Raw genomic sequence first — 7,249 nt, 5'->3', positions numbered from 1 at the left:
AAAATGGGCGACATCACAACAGAACCAACTGAAATAAAAAGGATAATATCAGGATACTATGAAGAACTGTACTCCAACAAATTTGAAAATGTGGAAGAAATGGACAGATTTCCAGAAACACACTACTTACCTAAACTAACATCAACTGAGATGGAAAAGTTGAACAGACCCATAACAAAAGAAGAAATTGAACAAGTCATAAAACAAAATTACCAACAAGAAAAAGTCCTGGCCCAGACAATTTCACTGAATTCTACAAACCATTCAGAGAACTGACATCAATAATCCTACTCAAATTATTCCAAAATATAGAAAAGGATAGAATTCACCCAAATTCATTTTATGAAGCAAGCATAACCTTGATACCAAAACCAGGCTAAGATATCACTCAAAAGGAAAACTACAAACCAATATCCTTCATGAATATAGATGCAAAAATCTTCAACAGAATCCTAGCCAATAGATTCCAACAACATAGCAAGAAAATAAAAGACATGTGCTGATTTGGGTGAACTTAAATGCAGTCTAACAAAGCCATGTGGCCAGCACAATATCACTAAGGAAAAGGACAACACAAAGAGGTGCACAAGAGTTACAGACAACAAAGATACATATTGTTACATACACAATACTGTATTATCAGTAATAAACACCTATCTATGGGTACGTACACAGGTAGACAGATAAAAAGATCAGGTATTGTAAGTGAACAGGAATATATCCATGACCATGCATAGGTTTGGCAGATGATATGCCTACATACATTTGTATGTAATATAAAAATGTCCATATACATTATAGAGTTAACAGGGGACAAAGCTAGGATGACTTCTTGGCCATAACCAAGCACCTTGAGGGAGTGAGTCACTGGGCCTGTGAGCTTGGGGAAAGGGTAGCAGGGGACATCAAACTCAATTGGCATAACATAGTACACAAAAATATTGTTCTACATCCTACTTTGGTAAGTAATGACTGGGGTCTTAAAGCTTGCAAATGGCCATCCTTGTCCAATGCAAAGAAGAGTGAAGAGAATCAAAGATGCATAGAAACAATTAGTCCAAGTGTTTAATGGATCATGAGAAACTCAGCCTACATGACTCTGAGACCACAAGAACTGAATGGTGCCCAGCTACCAATGCCAACCACTCAGAAAGCCATCAGAATTGAAGATTCTGGATAGAGTGGGAGAAAAAAATGTAGAACAAAATTCAAAAACATAAAAAAGACCAGGATTATTGGTTGGAAAGAAAGTAGTGAAACCCCTGAGACAAATACCCCAAGTCACCCTTTGAGCCTGGAATTGGACTTACTCCCATGCCTCAGCACTCAAGCAAACAATAGAAAAGGCTATGAGCTGAACAACTACACCAGGGAGTTGGGACTCATTAGAACAGTCAACATGGGAGATCAGAAGGGCAACATTTGAACAGGAGACAGGCAGGCAGGAATGGAAAGGTAAGAAGGACACAGGGAAGGGGTAATCACAGGAAGAAGGTGGGAGGATAGCTATTACATTGTGGGAATTGTAATCAGTGTCATGAAACAAAATGTTTATGACCTTTTGAATGTAATATCAATCTGTTTAATAAAATTACTCAAATCACAATAAAAAGTGATAATAAAAAGATTGGAAGGCTCAGTATTAAAAGCTGTCAATTCTTCTGTAATTTATTTATAAATTCAAGGCAATCTTATCAAAATCCCAATAAATTGTTATGGAAGTTCACAAAATGCTTCTAAAATATATACAGAAATTCAAAAGCCAAAAGCAATAAAGGCATTCTTGAATAGGATGAACAATGAGGAAAATTTGCTTTACTAGACATCAAAACATATTCTAAAGCCCTGTTAGTGAAGACAGTGTGGTATTAGCATAGAGATAGAGAAATAAACCAATAGAACAGAAAACAGAGCTGAGAAACAGACCTGTATGTACGGTAGTTGATTTATGAAGGAGATGACCATGAAGAGCAGTAGGGATGCAATCACTTTCCAATAAATAGTGCTGGGACAGAATACACCAAAATCAAATCCAATAGATTTTAGAAGAGAATGCAGGATGATTTCTTCTCATACTTGGATAAGGGAATGATTTCTTAAACAAACAGAAAAGCAAGCATAATAAAGGAAAATATTAATAAATTATATTAAATTAAAATTGTTGTTGTGGGCTGTCAAGTCGGACCCAACTCACAGCGACCTCTCCTTGGGTTTCTGAGCCAGTATCACTACAGAAGTAGATTGCCCAACCTTCCTTCCAAGGAGTGGCTGGTGGGTTTGAACCGCCAGCCTCCTGGTTAGCAGTCAAGTGCCTTAGGCACTATGCTACCAGAGCTCCCAAATTAAAATTAGAAACTTATATTTGTAAAACACAATATAGAAATATATTGTTAAAGCAAAACAGAAAACTCAGCCTACAGAGGAATTTGCAATGTGTAGTATCCAGAATTTAAAAAAAAAAAAAAAATGCTATTGAGTTGATTCCAAATCATAGCAATTCTTTAGGACAGAGGAGAACTGCCTCATTGGATTTACAGCACTGTAAATCTTTGCAGAAGCAGACTGCCATATCTTTCTCCCATGGAGCAGTTCCTGGGTTAGAACTGTGGAGCACTTCACCACTGTGCCTACCAGGTTTCTCAAATGCCTACAAATAACAAGGAAAAGGTAGACAACCCAAGAGTAAAAAATGGTGAAAAGACTTTAACAAACACTTCCCAAAAGAGGAAATTCCAATGACCAATACCATATTTTAAATGGGCAGTGTCATTATTAATCAGGAAAATGCATTTTAAAACTATGATGAAATACTACTATTTACTCATTACATAAGCAAAAGTCTGAAAATACTAACAATTAGCCAAAATATGGTTCATCAGGAACTTTCAGTAGGTGAACGGTATAAATTGGTACAAATTCTTTAGAAAACATGTTGCATGATCTGATTAAGTTAAAATCATGCATATCCTATGACCCTGTATTTCTGCTCCCAGAGATATACATATTTATATGTACCAGGATGCATGACCAAGAATGTTCATAGAACCTTTGTTTATCCCTACCAAAAACTAAAAAAAGTTCAAATGTTCATCTGCAGTAGAATGGATAAGTATATTGTGGCCTTAATTAGCAATGAGAAAAAACAATTTATAACTACAGACAACAGTATGAATTATTCTTAAAATAAGATCAATAGATAAAAAAGAATACATGCAGTAATGATACAATAATGATTCCATGTATAAAAGGAAAATGAAAATATCTTGGTCAAAGATGTATACACAAGTGGTAAAACTATAAAGAAAACCAAATAAATTACTTCTAAAAGTCAAGATAGTAATTATCACTGGGAAAAGAAAGGGAGTTTAGGATTGAACACAGGATAGTTGGGAAGGTTTAGTAATTTCCAGTGTATGCTGTAACAAATTACCAGAAACTTGGTGACTTGAATCTACAAAAATTTATTCTCTCACAGATCTGGAAGCCAGAAATCCAAAATCAGTTTTACTAGACCAAAATCAAGGGGTTAGAAGGGCCACACTGCCACTGGAAACCCTAGGAGTAAATTTGTTCCTTGCCCTTCCAGTTTCTGATTGTTCCTGGTAGTTCTTGGCTTGTGGCCACATAACTCCAATCTCTGCCTCTGTGGTCTATTACCTTCTCCTCTTCTGTCTGAAGCCTCCTTTTGCTTCTTTCTTTTAAAGATACAATGATTACATCTAGGACCCACCCAGATAATTCAGGATAATATCCTCACTTCAAGATCCTTAATTTAAGCATATCTACAAAGTATATATTACATGTTGTTGTTGTTAAGTGCCATCGAGTCGAATCCAACTCATAGCGACCCCTCCTTGGGTTTCCAAGGCAGTATCACTACAGAAGTAGATTGCCCCATCTTCCTTCCGAGGAGTGGCTGGTGGGTTTGAACTGCCAGCCTTCTGGTTAGCAGTCAAGTGCCTAAGGCACTATAGTACCAGAGCTCCTATATTTTAGATAGAGATAGCATTTATGGAAGCTCTGGTGGCTCAGTGCCTAAGGCATTTGACTGCTTACCAGAAGGCTGGTGGTTCAAACCCACGAGCCACTCCTCAGAAGGAAGATTGGGCAATGTACTTCTGTAGAGATACTGCCTCTGAAACCCAAGGAGGGGTCGCTATGAGTCGAACTGACTTTATGGCAGTGAGTTTGGTTTTTGGTTTATAGCATTTACAGATCCTAGAGATTAGCACCTGGGTATCTTTGAGGGACATTTTGCAACCTAGTGTAGTATATAAGGTTGTGTATCAACTTGGCTGAGCTGTGATTTTGAGTGGCTTAGCAGCTAGATGTAATTATTCCCTATGTGATTGGATATTGTATAATCACCTCCATGGTGGAATCTCCTGTGAGCAGTTAATTTGTTGAAGAAGAGTTGCCTTTGGAGTATGGCCTGCCTCCAGTATATATAGAAAGGATCCTGGATTTGGTTCATGAGTCTTCATCTCCAGTTCCTGGTCTTAATGGAGTCTATAATGGAGAAAAGAGAAGTCTATGATTGTGAAGAGTCTGGTAATACTAAGTGTCATAAGTGGATAGAACACTGAAGGTATTTGAGTAAGGAACTGGCATTATCAGAGCTGTGCTTCAGGAAGTTTAAGCTTCAGCAGCATGGAAAACAGTGTGAAAGCAAAAGAATGTAGGGAGACTGAGGGTTCAAACAAGAACTGCATGTGATGGAACTGAATGGAAATGATGGGTATGAGAACTCATATGGAGGTTGTGATAGTTGGAATTGTGTGTCAACTTGGTTGGCCCATGATTCTGAGTGGTTTAAGCAGCTGTGATGTGGTTCTTTCTATGATGAGATCAGAAGTATTGTGTGATAGAAGGTGGGAAATTAACCCAACAAAAAGTCAGGAACCTTCCACCTCAGTAAAATTTCTAGGGGTCCAGTGGTGCGGGGCATGTTGAGATATTCCTACTAAAATGAAGGATAAGTTATTGCATCTGGCTTCCCCACAACTAAAAAGGAGGCACCACATCTGGTGGGCCCCTTTGGATTTTGGAGGCAACATAGCCCTCAACTGGGGGTTTTGCTTTGGCCTATTTATCAAGTGACTTGAAAAGCTGCTAGTTTTGAGTGGGGCCCAGAACAACAGAAGGCTCTGCAACAGGTTCAGGCTGCTGATCAAGCTGCTCTTATCACCTTGATCATATGCTACTTGGGCCATATGATCCGGCTGACCCGATGGTGCTTGAAGTGTCTGTAGCAGATAGAGATGCTGTTTGGAATCTTTGGCAGGTCCTCATTGTTGAATCACAATGCAGACCCTTGGGATTTTGGAGCAAAGCCCTGCCATCCTCTGCAGATAACTACTCTCCTTTTGAGAAACAGCTTATGTCTTGTTACCGGGCTTTAGTAAAGACTGAACACCTAACCATGGGTCACCAAGTCACCATGAGGCCCAAGCTGCCCATCATGAACTGGGTGTTGTCTGACCCACAGAGTCACAAAGTTGGATTGCACAGCAGCACTCCATCATTAAATGGAAGCAGTATATAAGAGATCAGACTAGTGCAGGATCTGAAGGGACAAGTAAGTTGCATGAGGCAGTGGCCCAAATGCCTATGGTCTCTACTCCAGTCACCTTACCTTCCCTCTCCCAGTCTGTACCTATGACTTCATGGGGAGTTCCTTATGATCAGTTGACTGAGGAAGAGAAAACTTGTGCCTGGTTTACAGATGATTCTGCGGGATATGCAGGCACCACCCGAAAGTGGAGACCAGTGGCACTGCAGCCCCTTCCTGGGACTTCCCTAAAGGATAGTGGTGAAGGGAAATCCTCCCAAAGGACAGAACCGTGAGCCGTGCTTCTGGCTGTTCACATAGCATGGAACAAAAAATGGCCAGATGTACGATTGTACACAAATTCATGGGCTGTGGCCAATGGTTTGGCTGGGTGATCTGGGACTTGGAAGGAGCATGATTGGAAAATTGGTGACCAGGATGTATGGGGAAGAGGTATGTGGATAGAGCTCTCTGAATGGACCAAAGGAGTGAAGATATTTGTGTCCCATGTGAATGCCCACCAAAAGGTGACCTCAGCAGAGGAGGACTTTAACAATCAAGTGGATAGGATGACACATTCTATGGAAACCAGTCATCCTTTTTCCCTGGCTACTCCTGTCATTGCCCAATGGGCTCATGAACAAAGTGGCCATGGTGGCAGGGATGGAGGTTATGCCTAGGCTCAGCAACATGGACTTCCACTTACCAAGGCTGGTTTGGCTACTGCCACTGCTGAGTGCCCAATCTACCAGCAGCAGAGATCAACACTGAGTCCACGATATGGAACGATTTATTGGGGTGACCAGCTGGCAACCTAGTGGAAAGCTGATTACATTGGACCACCTCCATCATGGAAAGGACAGCATTTTGTTCTTACTGGAATAGATACTTATTCTGCATATGGATTTGCCCTCCCTGCATGCAATGCTTCTGCCAAAACTACCATTTGTGGACTTAGAGAATGCCTTATCCACCATCATGGTATCCCACACAGCATTGTTTTGGATCAAGGGACTCACTTCACAGCAAATGAAGAGCAGCAATGGGCCTATGTTCATGGAATTCACTGGTCTTAACATGTTCCTCATCATCCTGAAGCATCTGGCTTGATAGAATGATGGAATAGCCTACTGAAAACACAATTACAGTGCCAGCTAGATGGCAATATCTTGAAGGGTTGGGACAATGTTCTCCATGAAGCCGTATATGCTCTAAACCTGCGTCCAATATATGGTGCTGTTTCTCCAATAGCCAGGATTCATGGGTCCAGGAACCAAGGGGTGGAAATGGGAGTGGTATCACTCACTATTATATCTAGTGACCCACTCAAAAAATGTTTGCTTTGTGTTCCTGTGACCTTATGCTCTGCAGGTCTGGAGGTCTTAGTCCCAAAGAGAGGAACATTCCCACCTGGAGACACAATACTGATTGCATTGAACTGGAAGTTAAGAATGCCCCTGACCATTTTGGCTTCCTCATGCCCCTGGATCAACAGACAAAGAAGGGAGTCACTGTTTTGTCTGGTATGATAGATCCTGATCACCAAGGGAAAATTTGATTGACATTACATAATGGAGGTAAAGAAGAATATGTCTGGAACACAGGAGATTCTTTAGGACGTCTCTTAGTACTACTATGCCCTGTGATTAAAGTCAATGGAAAATTGTTGTTGTTGTTGTTGTTATGTGCCGTCGAGTC

The sequence above is a fragment of the Orycteropus afer genome, unplaced genomic scaffold (assembly GCF_000298275.1).
Source record: "Orycteropus afer afer isolate SDZICR_OR568_19922 unplaced genomic scaffold, OryAfe1.0 scaffold00046, whole genome shotgun sequence".
NCBI classification, from domain to species: domain Eukaryota; kingdom Metazoa; phylum Chordata; class Mammalia; order Tubulidentata; family Orycteropodidae; genus Orycteropus; species Orycteropus afer.
The sequence above is the reverse complement of the archived record's forward strand: the minus strand, read 5'-3'. Positions refer to the sequence as shown.